Source organism: Rhinopithecus bieti, unplaced genomic scaffold, assembly GCF_001698545.2.
Source record: "Rhinopithecus bieti isolate Rb0 unplaced genomic scaffold, ASM169854v2 scaffold_13577, whole genome shotgun sequence".
In the NCBI taxonomy this organism is placed as follows: domain Eukaryota; kingdom Metazoa; phylum Chordata; class Mammalia; order Primates; family Cercopithecidae; genus Rhinopithecus; species Rhinopithecus bieti.
In genome coordinates, this window is record NW_016807867.1 from 96703 (window position 1) to 118733 (window position 22031).

A 22031-nucleotide genomic window follows, 5' to 3' on the forward strand; every position below is an offset into this window, starting at 1 on the left:
GCAGGAAAAGATAGATGTCCCTGCTCAAAAGAAAGTGAATTTGCCCTTCTTCCACTTTCTTGATCTATCCTTAGTGGATTGGATGATGCCCACCCACCCTGTGAGGGTAGATCTTTATTCAGTCTACTGATTCAGATATTAATCTCTTCTGGAAACACACACAGAGACACACCCAGAAATAGTGTTTTCACAACTATCTGGGTATCCCATCAAGTTGACACATAAAACTAACCATCGTACTAACTGTCCAACAGGCAACTGGATATAGAGATCTAGAACGTCAGTAAGGTATCAAGACTGAATACAGAGATCTGGTAGTTTTTAGTGTATTAATAGTCTTCACCAAAAACATATAGAATTATTCCTATTTACAGATTAAAAGCCCATACTGTATATCTATTTATGCCATATGCCCAGAACCCTTTCTTTCTTGATTTAGTAGCAGCCTCCATCTTTAAAAAATGAAAACCATAAAAAACCACTTCTCCCAGACCTTAGGCAAGTGGTTTGGGTGGAGCCAGTGTCATATCCTATGTCTCCCGAGGCCAGTGACCCAAGCTGGACCGTTATAGTACCTTACACTTCTGGCCACAGTCTCAAGGTGACCTGATCAAAAGAATGAGAATCTTGAGTAGATTGTTATAAACTATAACTGGTATGGGGGTCCCCTTCCTCTCATAGCAAAATTGTTCACATATCTGCACCAAACTACTAACACACAACACAGACAGGCAGAAGTGCAGTGGGAGAGAATCAAAGTGAGGTCCACGAGAAGCAGAGAGGAAGCCCAGATGCAGGAAAATCTTGGTTCCCATGTGTTCTACTATGCCCCTGCCCTTCTAGTTACATCCACCGTGAATCCATCCCAGGGGCCAAGCTAGTTCAACTGGAGTCTTTGTCCCAAGTAATAAAAGATGCAGAAATTGAGATTTGCATAGTTTAAATAACTTGACCAAGGTCATACTCAGACAAGTAGTAGGCAGACCTTCAAATCAAACCCAGGGCGTTCTGGCCACTGCATGGTATTGCCGAGTACAGCGTTCTAAAGTGATGCCCACTTTCTGGCTAGAGGAGAATCTCCAGACTATGTGGTTAAGTGAACAACAACAACAACCAAAAAAAAAAAAAATAGTCAAGACCCACGCTCAAATATGGACAAGCTTAATTACCGCAACATTAAGCAAATCACTCTCTTTGAGGCCCACTTATAAAATGAAATAATACCTCTCCTGCTCACTCTGTAGGTGTTTGGTTAATTAAGGATGCTAACACATGTTAGAGCATTTTGAAAACGGTAAAGAACCTGCCCCAAGGTAAGTAAATGCTAATCTCTATCAGCAACAGAAATGTGTATTGAATCTATTCTCTCCCTTGTTGCTAAAACCTACAATCTTAGGGGTGGGAAACAGAAATCAAGAATGTTATCTCATCCATGTTAATTTCCATCTGAATAAACAGTCACTTCTGTGTTATTGTTGTTACTGAACATTTACTGAAAGCCAGACAGGGTCTGAGTGCCCTGGAAAATACAAAATCTAGAGAAGTGTCTGGGAAAGGCAGGAAACCCAGAGCAATGCTTGGCATGGTACTTGGGAACAAGAAACCAAATGTGTGGTTCCCAAGTCCCCTTCAAAATTAACATAGTACTGTGTCCACATTATTGAATCTGTTCTGCACTGCCTTTTTCCATTCCCCCTTCTCATGGGGCATTTTGGAGACTGGTAAGATAATTCAGTGTGCAGGTCTTGGGGGTTAGAGTATGATGTTATGTAATTATGCCTGACTCTGTTTATTGTAGACATCACTTCATTTTGAAAACAGAAATCTGTCTTTTCCTTTGGGGCATTTTTTATGACATCATAAGGATGTCAATGTTTCTCTTTGCTGCACAGGTATACTGTGCTTAGACGATAGGAAATTTCTGGCCTGAAAATGTACATGTAAATCACATTTCATCAAAATCAAATTACATCCAAAATACAGTTGAGGCGCTCACTATTTCTAGGGTCCCTGTGGAAAATCATACAGGAGGCAACACTGCATATAGGGAAGAATGGAGGGTGGGAGCCAGAAAATCAAACTCAAGCCCCAGTTCAATCTCTTCCTACTTGTGTGACTTTTGGTAAGTCTTTTAGCCTCTGTCCAACAGTTTTCATATCTGTAAAATGAAGATGCCATGAGTTTTTTGTTTTTTTTTTTAACCTACTTTATGGATTTTGTGAGCACCCAGTGAAATGTTTTAGAGAGGGATAAAGAAAGGCTAAATCCATATCCTCTGGGATTTCAAACCCTCTTCATGAAAATCCACTTACAAGAATTGGAAACAATACAGAGGGGAAAGCAAAGGGTATGAAAATGAAGCCATTTTAAGCAACAAGCGTATTGCCACACATAGCCAGACTCCATACATTATATTTCTTGAATGAATAAAAAGAAGGTATAGCTGATTCTACCACCATTTACTATTCTGTGCCTTCGGAAATCTCAAACAGCCTTACATGTGGGTGGCACTCACTTATTCTTACAATAAAGGTCACCAGCAACCGAATAACAAATAACTCATTCTTAGAGCACCACAGTTGCACAAATCACTTGCGTGCCTTAAGTGATTCATTTGAGAAGTCTTTTCTGTCACATTCTTAGAATGTAATTCTCAAGACACCAGAGTCAGAATTACCTCGATTCATGTAGCAAATGTAGAATTCTAAATCAAGCCCACATTTGACAAATTAGAATCTCTGGAGATGTGTCTGGATAATTTGCATTTTAACACTCACACACACACACACACACACACAAATACACAGTAACCCACTCCTATACTGTAATTACAAAGTTTGAGAGCAATTTTCAGGTTTCCAAGAGTAAGAAAAACTATGACATCTTTGGAAGAACCTGGCTCAGTAGAAGTTCCTTTAATCATCCTGGGCCTTTTTTTTTTTTTTTTTTTTTTTCTAAACGTAATAAACACTTCTAGTAAGTCCTGGATATTCATCATGCCATAAAAGTTAATTAAAACTAACTTAAACCTATAAAAATTCTAATATTATGTAATTTACACATGTACACCTGGGAAGCATAATATAAATATTATGTATTACGCACGTAATCATCTGCTAGCTCAGTTTTTTAACATTTGGATTATTCTTAGTATCTGGTTTTTTTTAATGCAACAGGACTGTGGTCAGAACAATGGCAGGGTCAACCGGGATGCTCTCCTTCTGCAAGATAGGGAAGGGCAGGTGCTACATGACTGTGGGAACCAGGTATCTGGCAACTGGGATGGTAACTGTCAAGAAACGCAAGTGTCTGAGGTTTTACCCTACTGGCAAGCTAACTTGTTTTATGGATGCTGTTAGAAGATACAAGATTCCTGGATCAGGGAAAAGGATTTTATTACCCAAGCCACAGGAAGGAGCATGAACTTCATGCTTGCATCAGTTTCCCTTGCTCCTCTAAGTCCCACAGGGGCAAAGTAGAGATGCCCAGGTTGGTGCTATGTACGCTGTGGGTTTCTATCACAGTTGAGTAATCTCAAGATTAGGAAACCCAAATCTTATAATGGGCTGCAAGCAAATCTGCCTAACCTTTGTTCCAGAGAGAGACATACTGAACAAAAGCAAACCTCTGCTCTGGAGGAAGACACTATCTCTTTTTTCCAAGACTTTTCACTATAAAACATCCTTGAAAAGGTTGTCTGGAACAAAGGGCTGTCAGTGCCTCTGTTCACCAGCTATGGAAGAGATGTATGTAGAAGTAGAATTACCTTCAACAGTGACTTAGCAGGTTCTGAAAAAACCTGGAGTCACGAAATATCAGCCCATTTTATCATTCATCTGCACCAAAAAAAAAAAAAAAAATGGTGAAATTAAAATTAAAAAGCCCAACTCTACTCCCTCCACTTCAAAAAAATATAAGCAAAGCATGCAGCCTGGTACACAGTAGGCATTCAACAAGTGCTGATACCATTCTCAGGCTCCACACACATATCCTCTCACATAATCTTGGTGCTCATTTATTCTTTTCTTTGACATATTCCTCTTATTTTCGTTGTTTCATCTTTATAAAAAAAAAATTGATGGTGCAATTATGATTCGCAAAGGAATGTGTCCTAGATGACCATACTTACAACTTCCCCAAAGGTCCAAAGAACTTTTTTGGATGTTTTGTCCTGGAGTTGGTCTTGAGTTTCTGCACATGTGATACACTAGATGGTGCTAATTGACTGAGCTGAGCAGGGACACTCTTTGCAGCGACATTAAAGACTAAACCTCACTGAATAGATGTTTTTACACACGTCAATCTAAGGAGGAAAGCTTAATTATTAATAACTGCACTTCTTGAAGACATAAAGAGAAAATGCTGTTAATAACGATCATGGCCTTTTCCTTTCCAAATTATGTATAATTACCTCCTTTGCCAAGGACAGAATTAAGCTCTAATTCTGCAGACACTGTTAGGTAATTGTTACGTTCAAGAAAAGCTCTAGCCTGAGTGAAATCTCCTAAACCAGAAAGTTGCCTTTCCTGGAGGAGCAACAATATGGAGAAGTGCTTTGTAGAGCAAGGCAGAATTTTCTTTCCAGACCCAGGCAAGCTCAGGCAAGAACCTAAGACTACTGCCAGGTGTAGGGGAAAAAAATTCCTCGGCTGGTCTAGATCAACAAACCACTAAATCACTAAACTAAAGGGCTGCTTTACCAGTTTGTCTTATATGATCAGAAACATAATTTCGAGAGAAAGAAAGTCTTATTTGAGTTTATTGTTCAGACTAAAAGCGAATCAACCAGCATGTAATCCAGGGCCAATGTGAAACACAAAGGAAGATTTAGATGAATCATACTTCCTCTGCATTGTACTACAGGAGAAATGTAGTTCTAATTTGTAAATGTTCAAAGCATCTCTGACCCTTAAATAACTCTGATTTATAAAAGTAAACACACAAGCCAGCTTTTACTGTCTTTGTCTTTTATGAGTGCTGATGCATTAGGCAGCATTCTTGCAACACCACACCAATGTGCCCCTACCAAGTAAGGTCAAAATAATAACTGTTCCAATTCTTTTTATTGTTTTTTTTTATAGATATGGAGGTCTTACCATGTTGCCCAGGCTGGTCTCCAGCTCCTGGGCTCAAGTAATCCTCTCACCTCAGCCTCCCAAAGTGCTGGGATTACAGGCATGAGCCACCACACCCATCAACTGTTCCAATTCTTAATGACACCTCTGTCTAGTGGAAATCCCACACCAGGCCTTTAGTTCTTCATTATATAAGTCACGAAACTGTCTTTATGAATGGCTGCACCTGGAATGTTGATGCCTGAAGGTTTTCTTATGTAAACTGGATTATAGTTAAGTAAAGATATCCACCCCATAGCTGCAAAGGACTAACTGTCATCAGTGAAAGGAGAAGTTTAAAAAATAGAAAAAAAATATATATATAGGTAGATATAAATTATTAGTAATATATTAGTTCTTGAATGAGTAGCATCATTATATTCTAAAAGCATAAATAAGCAAATAAAATAAGAAAGCCATTCATGAAACAACAACAATAATATTTTATGAAGCAAGGACTATAATCCAATTCTATGTACTTAAATAAATAGAATCAGTCAAAGGTAGTATAACATTCCACATCAGTGTGACCCTATGCCTAAACATCTGCCTATAACTACTCAGTTCAGTCCTGGGAAATAACATGGACAAAAATAATTCAGAATCAGGATGTCTGGTTCTTCCACACTGGTGGGAACTTGAGTGAGAAAGAGTCATGCTGATAATCTTTTTTTTGAGACAAGAGTCTCACTCTGTCGCCAGGCTGGAGTATGGTGGTGCGATCTCGGCTCACTGAAACCTCTGCCTCCTGGGTTCAAGCGATCTTCCTGCCTCAGCCTCCCAAGTAGCTGGGGCTACAGACCACGCCCAGCTAATTTTTGTATTTTTAGTAGAGACGGGGTTTCACCATGTTGGCCAGGATGGTCTCTATCTCTTAACCTCGTGATCCGCCCGCCTTGGCCTCCCAAAGTGCTCGGATTTCAGGCATGAGCCACTTCTCCCGGCTGCATGTTGATAATCTTACAAGGCTTCAGGTCAGAGTAAGGGGACAGGTGCCTCCTTCCTGAGGAATGAAGATGTGCAAGAATCAGCAGAAACATCAGAAGTCATGTCCTGGTGTTATGGGGTCTTTGGGGTGTCAATTTTGTGGCCACAGCACCTTTGCCCAAGCTCTTGTCCTGAATCCAGGAAGAATGAAGTACGCAGACAAGCGAAGGGTGAACAAGACAAAAATGAGCTTTACTGAGTGTTACAACAGCTCAGGAGACCTGCAGTGGGTAGCTCCTCTCTGTAGGCAGGTCATCTATGGAGTTTTCAGTTCTTAGCAGAGAGGCAGCCCTGGAGAGGATAGTTCCTCTCTGCAACTGGTCATCCCATCATCTCCAGCTATCAGCAGAGAGAATAGCTCCTCTCTGCAGCTGGTCGTCCCACTCTCTTTCTCTCCCCTTTGTCCCTCTGGCCATCCCCTGCCCTGCTCTGGCTGAGCCCGCGGCTTTTATGGACCTCAGAGGGGAGGAAGTGTGTGCCCATTGGTCCATAGGCAGCCATGGGTGGTGTGGAAGAGGCACCACGAGTCCCCACTCCCATCCACAGGACTGGCAGCCCGGCCCCAAGACTTCAGGCCCTTCCCGACCTGAAGGTGGGGTCTTACTGGGGGCTGCCCCCTTCCACCCAGGACTCTGCCTCTTGCTGCCATTCAAGGCCCGGGGCTTGGCCCCAACCCCACTCAGATATCCCAGAAGACGCTGGGAAAGGAAACGGGAGGGGTTTTCCTGACCCTCCCCACCGCCCCCAGCCCCAGGGTACAGGCTGCAAGGATGCCAGGGTCCTCCTGCGCCTGGGAGGGCGGGAGCTCCAGCCCCACCAACTCGGAAGTGGGCGGGGCTCCCACTTGTCCCCTGTTCCTGCTCCATGAAACAGGAGGGCCAGGTCTGCAGCCTCGGGTCTGCCTGCTGCAGCTGCACCCAGGAGGGCAGATCCTGTCTGTTTCTGGCCCCCACCCAAGATCACTGGGAGGCTCCAATCCGCAGCTGCAATTTGGGTGGCTGTAGCCCCACCCAGGAGGGCAGGTCTTCTGCCTGCTCCATAGAGCAGGAGGGCTGGGTCTGCAGTCACAATTTGGGCAGGGGCAGCAGCACCCAGGGAGCTCCTGCCCCGATTCAGAAGGGGCGTGGCTCCCACCGGCTCTTTGGCTTGTGCAGCCCCAGCTGCTCCTCCCTGCTGAGGCCGACGTGATGGCAGCAGCCATTGCCATCACTGGAAGAATGCCAAGTTCAAAGTCTGGAGCTTCTAAAGCAGCACCTTAAGCAAGAGTTACACAAAGGTCAGTGATACCAGTGTGAGGTCAGGAGAGTAAAGAACAGATAAAGACATCTTCCCTGCAAGAGACCCTCTACAGCCAGACCATAGGAATATAATGGCAAAACCTTGGGACTAAAGGTAAGCTATAGAGAGACATGGCTCAGAAGATGAGAAAGAGCATTCTGTAGCTTTGCTCCAGGCTCACAAGCAAACATTTTCCGTATCAGTCCGTGATGTTAAAGGCCTTCTTAAAACAAAAGAGCATACTTTATTTCTTTCCGTAAGTACAGCGTGATAAATACAATGTAATTATTGGGAGCATTCATCTATTTATTCAGCAAACATTTACCTATTCTATTCTTGGGACTGTGTTATGCATCAGTGTCAGTGTAAGGAAAATAGAATGAAGCCACAGAAGTTAACACTGGACCTTATTTGTTGTTATCCTCGAAATGGGCTCTGAATGTGACTTTAATATCTCTGATAAGAGTCTTTCCTAGTGACATTTTCCTAGTAACAATTTTAAGTGTTTAAGATAATGTACATTAAAATGTCTGGCCAGACACGTGGTAACATGTGGCTCCAGCTTGTGATCTCAGCACTTTGGGAGGCCAAGGCAGGAGGATTGTTTGAGACCAGGAGTTTGAGACCAGCCTGGGCAACAAGTGAGATCCTGACTTTAACAACAAAAGCAACAACAACAAAAAATGTCTACTGATTTGGCAGCCCTGGTTAATTTAGGATCTATTACATTTCCTGTACTGTACTTGTCCCAAATGTAAAAGCCTAAAAACTCCTATCTTCATTACACTGACTTCTTGCCAGCGGGGCACCCGACCCCCTTCCCAAGACTCTAGAATGCTACAGATGCTAATAATAATGCCTTGGAGTCCAAGACAAACACATTAGCAAGGTCCTAGAAGTGTGCAATGAAAGCTAGTAGGGACTTTCCATCCTGTCAAGCAAATTCATCATAGACCTTAGCCCAGTCAGTTATCAGGTTAAGCATAATTCTTTGATGAGTTTGTTAAAGGAAAATAAATAAATTGGAAGCTATTCAAAGTCAGGGGCTGTGTTCTCAACTTCTTTGTAATTCCCCACAGTAAACTAGTATAATGCTTGGTTGACAGTTATTCCTCAATTAACAATTAGCTTTTGTTAATTTACACCTTTTATTTTCCAAGCATAGAATAAGGGATAAGGGGAGTTATATGAGCAACAGGATATTCTTGACACACTTTCCTAGAACATCAAATTCACTCAAAGATTTGGAGACATAAAACATTATTTTTTAAAAAGTACAATGCAAGAATCTGAATGAATTTTTAAAATATGAAACAAAGACAATTCACACTTATAGCTGGGTATCTGAAGACATACCTTCAGGCCCCAGGTGATGGATTGTCACTTTTTCTCTTTAGTGGAAAAATCTGCAGCAGACTGCTTGATGCCTGGTCACACACACACACAAACACACACACACACACACACACACACACACACAGAATTTGCCTCCCCCGCCACCCAAAAAGCATGTATTTAAAACTAGAAATTCTACTTTTAGGAACTTACCATAATAAATAACTCTTATAAATAAGAATGCAAACACAAATGATAGCAGCTATTCACCTATAATTGCTTTTTTTTTTTTTTTTTTTTTTTTTGAGATGGAGTTTCGCTCTTGCTGCTGCCCAGGCTGGAGTGCAATGGTACGATCTCGGCTCACAGCAACCTCCGCCTCCCAGGTTCAAGCGATTCTCCTGCCTCAGCCTCCTGAGTAGCTGGGATTACAAGCATGCACCACCACGCCTGGCTGATTTTGTATTTTTAGTAGAGACAGGGTTTCTCCATGTTGGTCAGGCTGGTCTCGAACTCCCGACCTCAGGTGATCCGCCCGCCTCGGCCTCCCAAAGTGCTGGGATTACAGGCGTGAGCCACCGCACCCGGCCAATTACTTTTATAATAATAAAAAATGTTGAACATTGTAAATGTCCCTCATTTAGAGAATGGTAAAACAAATTATGGGACTGCCATCTAATGAAATTCTACTTAAAATAATAGTGCAGATCTACATTTATTAACATTAAAATATGTTCACAATATGCTAAATGAGCAAATTTAAAAATAAATAAGATCTCAGTTTGTTTTAAAATAATGTTTAAAAGATATGTGTATGTGTAACCATGTATACATATATTCAGAAAAAAGTCTGTAAGGATATGTAACAAAACAATAACTCTTTCTGAGTGCCAGACTTACACGTGATTTTTTCGCTTTTGTACTTTTCTATAAATACATAATTTTTTACATGAACATAAGGTAATTTAAAAAATAAAGCTATTAAAGAAATTTATATAATACAAAAAGTATAAAGAAAGAAAAAAATTATTCCCAAATCTTGCCTTCTAAAATAATCATTTTTTAGTTAGGTGAACATTATTCTAAAAGATGGCAATCATCTCAGGTATCTCTGTATACATAAATATATCTAGACATGTGAATTAGCTAGATAAATGATAGCTATATAGGCAAATAAATTAAAGTTGAATAAACTAGAATCACATGAATGCTACACTGTCATAAAAAGCACTAAATCTAAGTATTATTGACTTTAAAAGAAAAAACTGAAATGCATGAAAAGAATTGTTTAGGTTCAGCTAAACATTTTTATCACCATAGAATATTTTGTTTTCTAAAATATCTCTCTAAGATTACAGAAAAAATCATAGAACAAAAAGTTTAAATTATTAAATAATGATGAAACTATATGTTTAATATAGATATTACCAATTGACTCCTTCCTGAACAAGTTAAGAAAATTAGCCAGCTTTCACTTCTTCCCACATACTCATTTTGGTTAGTTTTTATTTTTATACTTTCAGGCTTTATAACATTTACATTTGCTTCTACAGCCATAATTCCTACAATTGTTAAGTCTTAGATCAATATCTAAATGAAGCCAATAATCTCCGCCTATTCTTTTGTCATGTCTTTTCCATTCCATCGTTCTATATTTTTGACTTATTCTTTTCTTTTTTTTTTTTTTGAGACAGAGCCTCACTCTGTCACCCAGGCTGGAGTGTAGTGGCATGATCTCAGCTCACTGCAAACTCCGCCTCCTGGGTTCAAGTGATTCTCCCACTTTGGCCTCCCGAGTAGCTGGGATTACAGGCACCCACCATCGTGCCAGGCTAATTTTTGTATTTTTGTAGAGACGGGGTTTTACCATGTTGGCCAGGCTGGTCTTGAACTCGTGACCTCAGGTAACCCGCCTGCCTTGGCCTCCCAGAGTGCTGGGATTATAGGCATGAGCCACCAAGCCCAGCCAATTTATTCTTTGGTTATCAGTATTTTATCAAATAGTCTTTTTTCTCCAATAAGCTTTCATATGTGCCATATTCACTGAGTTATTGAATGTTTAGGAATAACTTTTTGTTACCATTATATATGAATTACAATTTGGCTGGGTATTACATTATTTGGTTATGTTTTCTTCCTTTAATTGAATTCGGCTATACAGAATATATATGTTATATAAGTAATATATATGCATGTAATAAATTTCTATATCATGTGTTTTATTACATTTTCTGTGCTGTTTTCTACTTTAGTGATACCAAATATCTTTCTGACATATCAGCCTTTTCACTTCTATATTATCCCTTGTCTAATTAATGTATTTTTTGCACTGATTCTCTTAAGCCTTTCTTCCACATCAATAATTCAGTTTTAAGCCATGTCTAATCTGTTCATTACCATATAAATTAGTTCTATAATGGTGTTGGTCTTCTGTTTTTTTTCAGCTCTGTGAATTCCCTTTCATTTTATTCTGCTATTTGAGAGCTCGTTATACCTATGTCATGTTCTTACTAAATCCTTTTATATACAAAACACTCAAGAATGTTTTTTCATTCTGATTTTTTTTTTTTTTTCTAGAGAAGTTTATTTCTAGTCTTTCACTGTCATATTCCTTTTCCCCCTTGGAAGCCAGACTTCTTAAAGATCTCCAGTTGCTCAATGCTGACTCACTCCTAAACCATTTCAATTTGTTTCTGACCCCACTATTCCAGCAAAAACTGCTCTCAGCGGGTCACCAATGACTTCCTTATTGTTAAATACAATGAACTTCAGTCTCACTTGTACCCTTGGCAGCATTTGTTGTGGCTAATCACTCCTTCCGCTAAACACTCTTCCCTTGGCTTCCATTACAACACACCCTCTGATTTTCCTTCTATCTCTCTAATTACTTCTCAGCATCTTTTGTGGAGTTTTATTCCTCTGCTTTTCCCTTAAATTTTCTGTTCTGTAAGGATTATGCTAGAATCTTGCCTCATTCTACAAACTCTCAGTGTTTTAATCTATCTACTCTTCTGGCTTAAATTATATCTATACACAGCTTCTAATTTATAGCTCCAATACCAACTGTCTACCTAGCATATCTAATTATTTATTGGACACTTTGGTTTGGATTTTCCATAACCAACTCGAACTCATTGGTTCCTAAAGTGAACTCATAATCTTCTATTCCCAACCTGCTCCTCCTCTTCCGTTTTCTGCTTCTCTAAAAAGAAATTACCCGGTTGTTCAAGTCAGATATTTGGGGGTTATCTTTAACTCCTTGTTTTTCTTCTCATAGCTAACCATCAGGCATACTGATTTTACCTCCTAATAAGATTATCTTAGCTACTCTCTATCACCACTGCCATTGCCTATTTCAAGTAACTATCTTCTATTTCCAGTTTTACTGCAATAGTCTCAAACTAACTTTCTAAATTGGTTCTACTGAAATTCAGATCTGATCATGCCACACCCAATACCCCTTAAAATCTTTCAATAACTGGCCATTGCCTTTGAGATAGCCTCCAAACACCTTAACCTGGCATAAATGACCCTTCATGGTTACAGTCTCTTGATACTTCTCCAATTTCATTTTGTGTTTCACATATATGTTCCAGTCAAGATAAACTACCTACAGTTCACTAAAAATAATCAAGTTCTCTTTCAGCTTTGCATGTTATTCCATCTACTTTAATCACTCTTGCTCCTCCCATTGGCCTGGCTAAGTCCTCACCATCCTTCCCCTCTTAATTCAGAAGTTCCTTTCTCCAGGACACTTTCTCGGATTCCCAGTTTCAAGTTAAGTATCCCCCTCCTAAGTACTCTCACAAGACCTTGAACTTCTTTAACACATTTTGCCATAACAAAATTGCCTTTTTACTTCTCTAGAAGCTAGACTGTAAGTATCATGAGGTGGGTATGGTGTGTATCTTGTTCACGATTGCATCCCCAACTTCTAAAAAAGAAAGATTTTTGAATGATTGAATCAATAGGAGAATGTAGCTTTACAAAGAGAAGCAAACTAGCATATAAACAAAAAATACCTCTTCCTTAGAGAATGAAGGAAAGGATAAAAGAGTATATGCCTTGCTTTTGTTAGTTCTTGATAGAAAATGTTAGACTTAATCATCCCAATACTTGGCCATTTTTTACCTACAAAAATGACAGTCTCATACAGCTCAACTTAATACATTTTGATGGTCTGACCTACATTCACAAACTATCAAACCTGGAGAAACCCAGTATCCTGATCCCAAAGATCAAAGGCTACAGCCAGACCACTAATCTTTAACCCCATTCTGTGACCTTTAATCAGCGAATTTTGAGAAATGAGTGAAGTATAAATATTCATTCATAAGATAGGACTGAAACATTTGAAGTTGAATCACTTTTAGACAAGACTTGCACTGAACTGGGTGGCCTAAATTCTGAGATAAATGTTTCTGATTTCCCTGTGCATAGCCAGAGATTAAGCCTGATATTTTTCTTTAAAAGACTATCATTCATCTTCGACTAGTTCCTGGGAAAGGAAGACTCTTTAGAAGCAGGTACAGTGACTGGTTAACATACAATGTATTTATTAAAACCTCATATGCCAACTGGTGGTTAATAACTACTTTAAAAAACATTCATGGTGGCAGAAATGGAAAGATTTAGTGCCTTTATATGAATAAAAATGTTCAGGTTCTTTATTAAAGTTTGCTTTAATAAAGTGCTTCTTTTTTAGGATTGTCATTCCCCTACCATGTATATTAATACATTCAAGAAAGGTAGAGAGAACTTAAGATATGCTCTATTTCATATTCATCTCTAATACACCACTAAATTGGATGAAAATAGAATTGTCATTTATTCTCTAGCAACCAAATAAATTTTATAAAGTTAGACACTGGTCCTAAATTTTCTTCATATTATCTTTTATTGTTAACATGGTTAATCTCTTCTTAAATAGGAAGGCTATGTATATTACCAAAAAAAAATGGAGCAATGAAAAAAACTAGTGAAATCAAGCAATAGCCAAACTGGATCATTTATGCTCCAAATGTTCTTTTCATCCACCAGTGTTTTTTCTCCAGATATAATCTTCCACATAAGTACAGCCTCATGCTAAATTGACATAATTCCAATGTTACTAGTTGGTTTTGTCAATTTAGTAGCATAAAATCCAGTAATTTGGGATGAATGAAACAACTAATTGAACTGTTACTTTTCACTGGCTGTGTTAATTCAATGTGATACGACACTATCATATGATCAGGTCAAGCCTAGAAAGAATTCATTTGCTGTAAAAAGTGGGCAATTCATCCATAAGCACAGAGTATTATTATACAAACTTTTTCCCCTATGGTCTAATACTAGGCAATTTGAGCCATTGTGTCAAATTAACATCACAATATACGTTCAGCCCAGAATGGTAGCTTACAAAGATGAATTCTTTTCTCTCTTCTTCACTTTTGTTTGCCTAGTGCCTACATTGTAAGCATTCAATTAATATTTGTTGAATTAATTAATGAAAATTATTATCATCAGTTGCCTATCCTATCCAGACAAAACATTTTGTCTATAGAAAATATGACCAGTCAATCACATTCTATGTGTCAAGATCTCCCAACATAAACACTTTCTAGGTAATTATAAAACTGAAAAAGCGGCCGGGCGCGGTGGCTCAAGCCTGTAATCCCAGCACTTTGGGAGGCCGAGACGGGCGTATCACGAGGTCAGGAGATCGAGACCATCCTGCCTAACACGGTGAAACCCCATCTCTACTAAAAAATACAAAAAACTAGCCGGGCGAGGTGGCGGGTGCCTGTAGTCCCAGCTACTCGGGAGGCTGAAGCAGGAGAATGGCGTAAACCCGGGAGGCAGAGCTTGCAGTGAGCTGAGATCTGGCCACTGCACTCCAGCCTGGGCGACAGAGCGAGACTCCGTCTCAAAAAAAAAAAAAAAAAAAAAAAAAACTGAAAAAGCACTGTTAGCCCCAGTACTGATTTGGGTTCAGGTCAGTGACTTCCAAACTTAGCATGCATCATGCTAGTTAAGAACTAGTTAAAATACAGGTTGTTGAGTCCCAGGCCTAGAGTTTCTGTTCAGTAGGGACCTGAGAATCTGCATTTCTAACAAGTTCCTAAGTGAAGCTGGTGCTTCTGGTCCAGAGACCACATTTTGAGAACCATGAATTAAGAAAATCAGAGCACTTACTAAGAATAGTCTTTATTTTGTTGATGATATATTTTCCACAAACGTCACATCTACAAGTAGTAGATTTATTTATTTATTTATTTATTTATTTATTTATTTATTGTTTTTTTGAGACAGAGTTTCACTCTTGTTGCCCAAGCTGGAGTACAATGGCACCATCTCGGCTCACTGCAACCTCCACTTCCCAAGTTCAAGTGACTCGCCTGCCTCAGCCTCCTGAGTAGCTGGAATTACAAGCACATGCCACCACTCCCAGCTAATTTTTTGTATTTTTAGTAGAAACGGGGTTTCACCTTGTTAGCCAGGCTGGTCTCGAACTCCTGACCTCAGCTGATCTGCCTGCCGTGCCCTCCCAAAGTGCTGGGATTACAGGCGTTCTTGTACAAGTAACACAACCTTATCAGTTCTCTGGAGTTTACTTTGTATTAACCTCAATGGCATCCAACAGTATCTTATTAGTTCAAGTAGAACCTGTCAATGATGGCAAGAAGCAACTCTGCAAACACATCATTCTTCTTAACACTACAATAGTATCCAAAAATACCTACTTTAAACTTGCTTTACTAGGCATTATTTCTTATACTAGGTTTGGATGCCCTTCCTACTATAAGACTATCTAGATAACATTTGTCAGAGAAAACATTAACAAACATTGTTGCTCTTCATCAAACTGAGGTATGTATGCCAGGCCAGGCATATTAATAGTAAATACCTCCAAACAATAATAATAATCTGTATTTGACAAAATGTAGGCACACTGGCAAAAACTACATTTATAGTAATACCGTTTCTAGCTTCATCTTTGGCACCTAGCCATTGAGACATACCTATCTTTGTTAAAAGATTTTACAGATACTCATAAAGGCTAAAAAATACTCATCTTTTAGCAAAAGCACAACCTCTTGCAGATTTTGGAAGCATGAATCTATTAATACTTTTTTTTTTGACAAAAGAAGTATTAAATAGAGGTGGGATCTATAGCTGCTCTAGTGGGACGCTTAAAAAGTAAAGAACAATAAGTCAGTAGATTTACTAACCCACACCTTTCTCTGAAAAGTATCACTTTCTTTGGAAGCCTTATATATCTCAATAGAAAAGTGAAATAGAGAATTGAACATTTAGTCTGTCAGTTATTCAACAGGACCTCCAATGTGGTGTGTGTGTGTGTGTGTGTGTGCGTGTGTGTGTGTGTGTGCGTGTGTGTGTGTGTGTGTGTTGGTGATGGAGGATATGCCTGCAGGAACGACATCATTCTGCTTTTCTCCTCAAAATATTACCTGGAAGAATATAGCTTTGCATTAACCATGCCAACACCTGCTCATAAGAGTCCTCCCTCCTACCCAGGGAAAAGTGCTAAGCAAGAAATGATTTGCTTTAAATACTGCCAAGGTTGAGTATCTAAGGACTGGTTCAAGTTGCACATCCAGCAAGGAAGCAGGCTTGGGGCAAGTACAAGCATCTGAGGAAAACACAGGAAGGCTTTTTGACAACCCCGTTGGGGATTTTTTCAAAAAGACTTGCAAGATGCCAAGTTAATCTTGAGGCTTCTTGCCTCACTTCCTTTTATGTCTTTCCCTGAGCAGTTCTTGTATAAACTTGTCCTTGGGATGTCTTTCCGCCTCCTATAAACTCCCACCTCTGGGTAGCCTTGGCACCTCTGCCTTACCCCAAGGCCTTGAATTACTTGCCTATTTCCACATCTCCACACTTTAAAAAAACCTCCCTTCAAGGTAGGAATGCAAGATACCCCACATTCTCCTTTCTGAGTCAGATGGAAATGGTGGCCATTTCCAGGCCAAGTCGACTTTCACTCAGGTTATATCCCCTTTTTCACAGAAGAACTTCCTCCCCTCTAGAAATGAGGATAAACTACCTTGACAATTAATTACCTAGAGAAGGCCAAGTGAGAGACTCAATCTTTTGAAGAACCAGTTTCTGGATACTTTTGATTTGGAGCAAAACCCTGAACCAAATCCACAGTGAGAAAAGCCAGCATGTCATGCTGCAAGTTGCACTTCTCCAAGTGCTGCTAGCTACCAATGTGTCTTAGTCTGCTCAGGCTGCTATAACAAAATGACACGACTAAATGGCTTACACAACACATACTTGTTTCTCTTTTTTTGCAATATGGATAGGTTGAGAATTTTCCCAGTCTTCAAGTTCTGCTTCTGGATTTGCTTAACAATTCCGTCTTTGATTGGTCTCTCTTCTCATAGTTTACTATCAGTAGTCAGGAGGAATCAAGCCACTTTTTCAACACTTTGCTTAGAAATCTTCTCAGCTAAATATCCAATTTCATTGCTTACATGTTCTACCTTCCACAAAACACTAGCACATAAACACAATTAATTGAATTTTTTTGCCACATTATAACAAGGATTACCTTTCCTCCAGTTTCCAATATCATGTTCCTCACTTCTCCTGAGACCTCACCAGAATGGCCTTTAATGTCTACATTTCTGTTAACAATTTATGATTATTTACGTATTCTCTAAGAAAACAGAAGCTTTCTCTCCAGCTTTCCTATTTTCTTTCTGAGCCCTTATCAGAATCGTCCTTAATGTGCATCTCAAAACTCTTCCAGTCTCTACCTATTGCCCAATTCCAAGGCTGCTTCCTCATGTTTAAGTATTTATTGCAGGAGCATTCTCTCCTTGACTCCATCTGACCACTTCCTCTCCCAATTTCCTTGTTCCCCAACTGACAGTAATTATCTTAGAGTTTTCCATAATCACTCTCTTTATCCTTTCATCTCCCATTATTTGTGGAACACATTCTAGTCTAACTCTTGTACCCTGATTCCACTGAAACCAATCTTTTCATTGGTAATGATCTCCTTCTTGCCAAATTCAAGAAACAATTTTTAATTTTCATCTTACTCATCCTTTCAGCAGCATAAGACATAGTTGATTAATTCATTTTAGTGAATCACTTACTTTTGGGTTATAGTTGGCATCCACAACATATATTTTCCTGTTTTATTTCTTATCTCACCAGCTACCTCTTTCTCAGTCTTACTCACTGGGTCTTTCTATTCTTACTAAAATGGAAAAGGTAAATACCCAAGAGCTGAGTCCTCAGATTTCTCTTCATTATTTGCTGTCCTCCCTAGGTGATCTCATCTAGAGTCATGGCTTTAAATAACATCTAGTCAAAATCACATCTCAGAGAAGTCTTTCTTCCTCATCAGTCTCTTACCCTGTTTTGTTTTTCTTCATGGTCATTATCAGTATTTGAAATTATGTATGTATATATTTAAACTGATTTACTGTCTTCCCCATGAGAACAGGGATCTTGTTTGTTTTGTTCTCTGGCATATCTTCAGAAACCAGAATAGTATGTAGCACATAACAAGTTCTTAAAAATATTTAATAAATGGATGCTATGAAGAGGCTTTCATAGGTTTTTTTTTTTAATTCTTAGCTCCAAAAAGGTAAGAACAATTGTTTCAGTCCCTATCCAACTCCAGTTGTGCACCAGATCTTGTCCCCTTTCTTCTACTTAAGGACTTTGCTCCTGAAATCATCCGCTTTCTCTTTTTGCATCATCAGTCTTCTCTTTACTCATCATACCCTTCTTCATGCTATAATATGTCCCGACTGGTATATTACTTATATGTGTATTGATTTATTTTCTCTTGTTCCCTTATAATGTAAACAATATCAGGACAAGTACTTTATTTTATTCACTGGTGTATCCCCAGCACTAGAATAGTGCCAAGCATTCAATAGATGTTCAATAATAAATCAAATGGATTTATATACTGGTTTGCTAGATGTCTCTCCCACTAGAATCTATGTTCTTTTAAAATAAGGACCACATTTTATTCCATTTTAAATCCCCTTTGCCTAGCACAATGCCTAGTAAGTGTTCAAACTATTTATGAGTAAGTATATAAATGAGTATACAACTTAACAGCAAGTATGAGGATGTTCAGTAGCCCTCAAGAAAGATGGTTAACAAAAAGTTGAGACTGTCATTGAAGTGAAAAAATAAAAAGTCTCTTGAAATAATCTGTCTCTTGAAATAAAAATAAAAAGTCTCTTGAAATAATCTGGGCTCCAGAGATGGCAGGAGACTCACACCAACTAACCTTTGGATTCCCTTAGCCAGAGCAATGGTTTCAGATACGGACCTCCAACAGAGTCACACCTTCTAGGACCAAGACAAGTGTGTTCTTGTCTCCTGAAACACAAGCTGAGAGGATGCCTGGAGTCCCTGCCACTATCTGACTACCACATGAAATCTGAGACTAAAGAAAACACTACAGGAGATAGAACTGGGAAATAGAGAAACCAAATCCTGAAGGTACTGCTTGAGCTCTGGATTAAGTACTGCCTTAATTTAGTCTACTCCCTAGACATTTTAATTATGTAAGTCAATAACATTCTGTTTTTTGCCTAAACTGGTTTAAACTGAGGATTTTGTCACCTGCTACAGAAAAAAATACTTGACTGATTCTAGATCTTTAAAAAACTAGATTCTTGTGTCCCAATGTCAGATATTCTGAATGATTATGTCTAGACCTTGAAATCTGCATTTTTAACAAGATCCCCAACAGTATCTATTATGTTCTGGGTTGCAAGCAGCAGAAATAAAAGTCTAGCAGAGCCAAAATAAAAATAATTTAAAAGACATTAGAAAAGATTAAAAAAAAAAAAAAAAAGGACATTAGGCAGCTTACAAAATCAAGGAGGTATTAAGAAGGTATGGAAAGGAAGGCTTTGGAGCTACACAGTCAAGAACAAAGCCCAAAAATCATGCTGCCAAACTCATCCTGTGAAGTAGTCATGGGTGCTACCAAAAAGCACCAAACATTATGGCTTGTACAACTGCCCCTAGGAGCTTAATCTTGGGGCAACCACCATCTCCCTCTAGCATTACTGCCACTGCTACCCTGCTATATAACCTAGTGATCCAATATAACCTATATAATCTAGTGATTCAATTCCCATGTGGTAAAGATTAGAATAACCTGAAAGAAAATTATTATCCTCACATGTCCTACGAATTTGACATAATATACGGCATACTTACCAAAAAGCTGGTAAGGAAAATTGTTTGGAATCTTACAGTAGAATTAAACATCAAACTCTTTTTCTATAACCCGTTGTGTCTTTAGCATGAGGGTAAAAGATCTTCCTCTCCTTTCGCAGGGACATTGGTCCTCAGCAATACTATTCAAATTATTCCAGCCAAATAACGGGTCTCATTTCTGATGATCCATTGCCTTGCATTGCTGTTTGTCTATATTTCCTCACAGTCTTAACAGAATTCTGAAAATAGTGAGTTTAACCTCCTCATTAAGCTCACTACTATGGCATGTGACTGGCATGCTCCCTGCTTCTTTCAACATGCAAGCTGTTGCCCACTATCATCTTTAAGCCAGAAACATGATGAAATTATCAGGTGATGGGTCAGATCAAGAATGAAGACTTTTTGGGCCCTTTTGCCACAACAAAATCTGTTTCTCAGTGCGGCACCTGGACAGCCAACAAAGTCCCAGGAGAGGAGTCATTTTCTCACAAACCCTTTTATGCACACTGACCCACAGGCTGATTAGTAACCTGCAGGCATTTCCTTGATCACTCACAATGCTTTTGGTTATAACCACTGCCTCTACCCTATACCTCATTTGTATATTGCATAGTACCATTGATGGATGCTGTTGCAACCCCCGTTTCCCCTTTGACAGTTTATTTCAGTGGCTCCCACACACAGCTAAGGCTCTGAGTCATTGTCTGTCTGTTTTTCCATTGTCTAAGCTTAGAGGAGGGCTTTGCAAGTGTTTGATGCTGGGGCTTTTACCCTCACCTTCGTTGCATCCCTTTGGAACATTGCTAGAAGATATCCCTCCTGAGCACTGAACCTGTGCCAGCCTTTTGTCTCTTTTCTGATCTTTGCTCTCTGAGTCCTGGGCCTTCCTCCAATAGTCTCTTTTGTTATGTTTGGTTTATATTACCTCATGTGTAATAATATTTGCATAGTTCTTTTCTGGTAGCAACAGCAAGGGTAGGTCTTCTTTATCCAAAAACCTGTGTCTCCTTAAAGACTTAAAGGAGGCTCAGGATACTCCACAATGAGCACATTTCATATCCTACTTTAGTCAAACTGCAAGATATATTAGATTTATCGAACCATAGTGACAGAGGTATCTAAGAGGTTTCTTAGTTACTTTCCCCTGTAAGAAAACAGAAATTCAGAAAGGGAAGTCATTTTCTCAGAGATAAACAGCTATTGACAAACAAATCTGGGACTAGAACCCAAATTCAGGATACTTTCTTCTTTACTAATCTGAATTTTCTTCTAGACTTTTTCTTTTTTTGACCATGTGTAACCTTTCTGTAAGAGATTGTCTTTGCATATAGTTACTTAATGGGTGATTTAATGACAGGGAAAGAAGAATGGAAATATCCAGTAAGGCTTTATACAATGAAGTGGTAGACAAAGGCATCCATATCCTATTCCATAGAATCTGTTTTTTTCTTTTTTCTTTTTCTTTGCTTCTAACACACCAAGCACACACAGAACCTGTTGATATGTTCCCTTATAGAGCAAACGAAATTTTGCAGATCTAATTAAGAATCCTGAGGTGGGAGATTATCCTGGACTATGTGAAGGGGCCCATGTAAGGACAAGGGTCCTTACAAGTGAAAGAGACAGGTAAGAGAGTCAGAATCAGAGAAGATGTGACAGCAGAAACAATATTGGAGTGATGGGATGTGATGACTCAAATCCTCCATTGTTGGCTTTAAAGACGAAAGGTGAACACAAGCCAAAAACTGGGGGCAGCCACTATAAACTGAAAAGGAAATGTATTCTCCATACCTTTCTAGAAGGAATATAATCCTGACAATATCTTTATTTTAACCCAGTGAACTCCCTTTTGGACTTCTGACTCCAGAACTGTAAGATGATAAATTTGTATTGTTTTAAGCCAATAAGTTTGTGGTAATTTGTCACAGCAGTAGTAGGAAATATGGTTTTAGAAGTAAATTTAATATAAAACCACAATAATAATGGTTATATAGCATTTTATATGTGACAGGCATGCTACATCCATAGTGTCCATTACCTCATTAAATCCTTGGAATAATTCTAAGGCCAGATAATAATATTATTCCTCTGTTATGGTTGAGG

The 22031-nt window shown here is 39.0% G+C and overlaps 1 long non-coding RNA gene across 1 annotated transcript; it reads left to right on the plus strand.

Annotated features, from left to right (window-relative positions):
* The first annotated feature begins 7192 nt into the window (after positions 1–7192).
* LOC108536920 (uncharacterized) lies at positions 7193–19199 on the plus strand. The gene is made up of 2 exons (XR_001887664.1): positions 7193–7493; positions 19001–19199. It is a non-coding gene; the product is annotated as an uncharacterized LOC108536920 (long non-coding RNA).
* The last annotated feature ends 2832 nt before the right edge of the window (positions 19200–22031 follow it).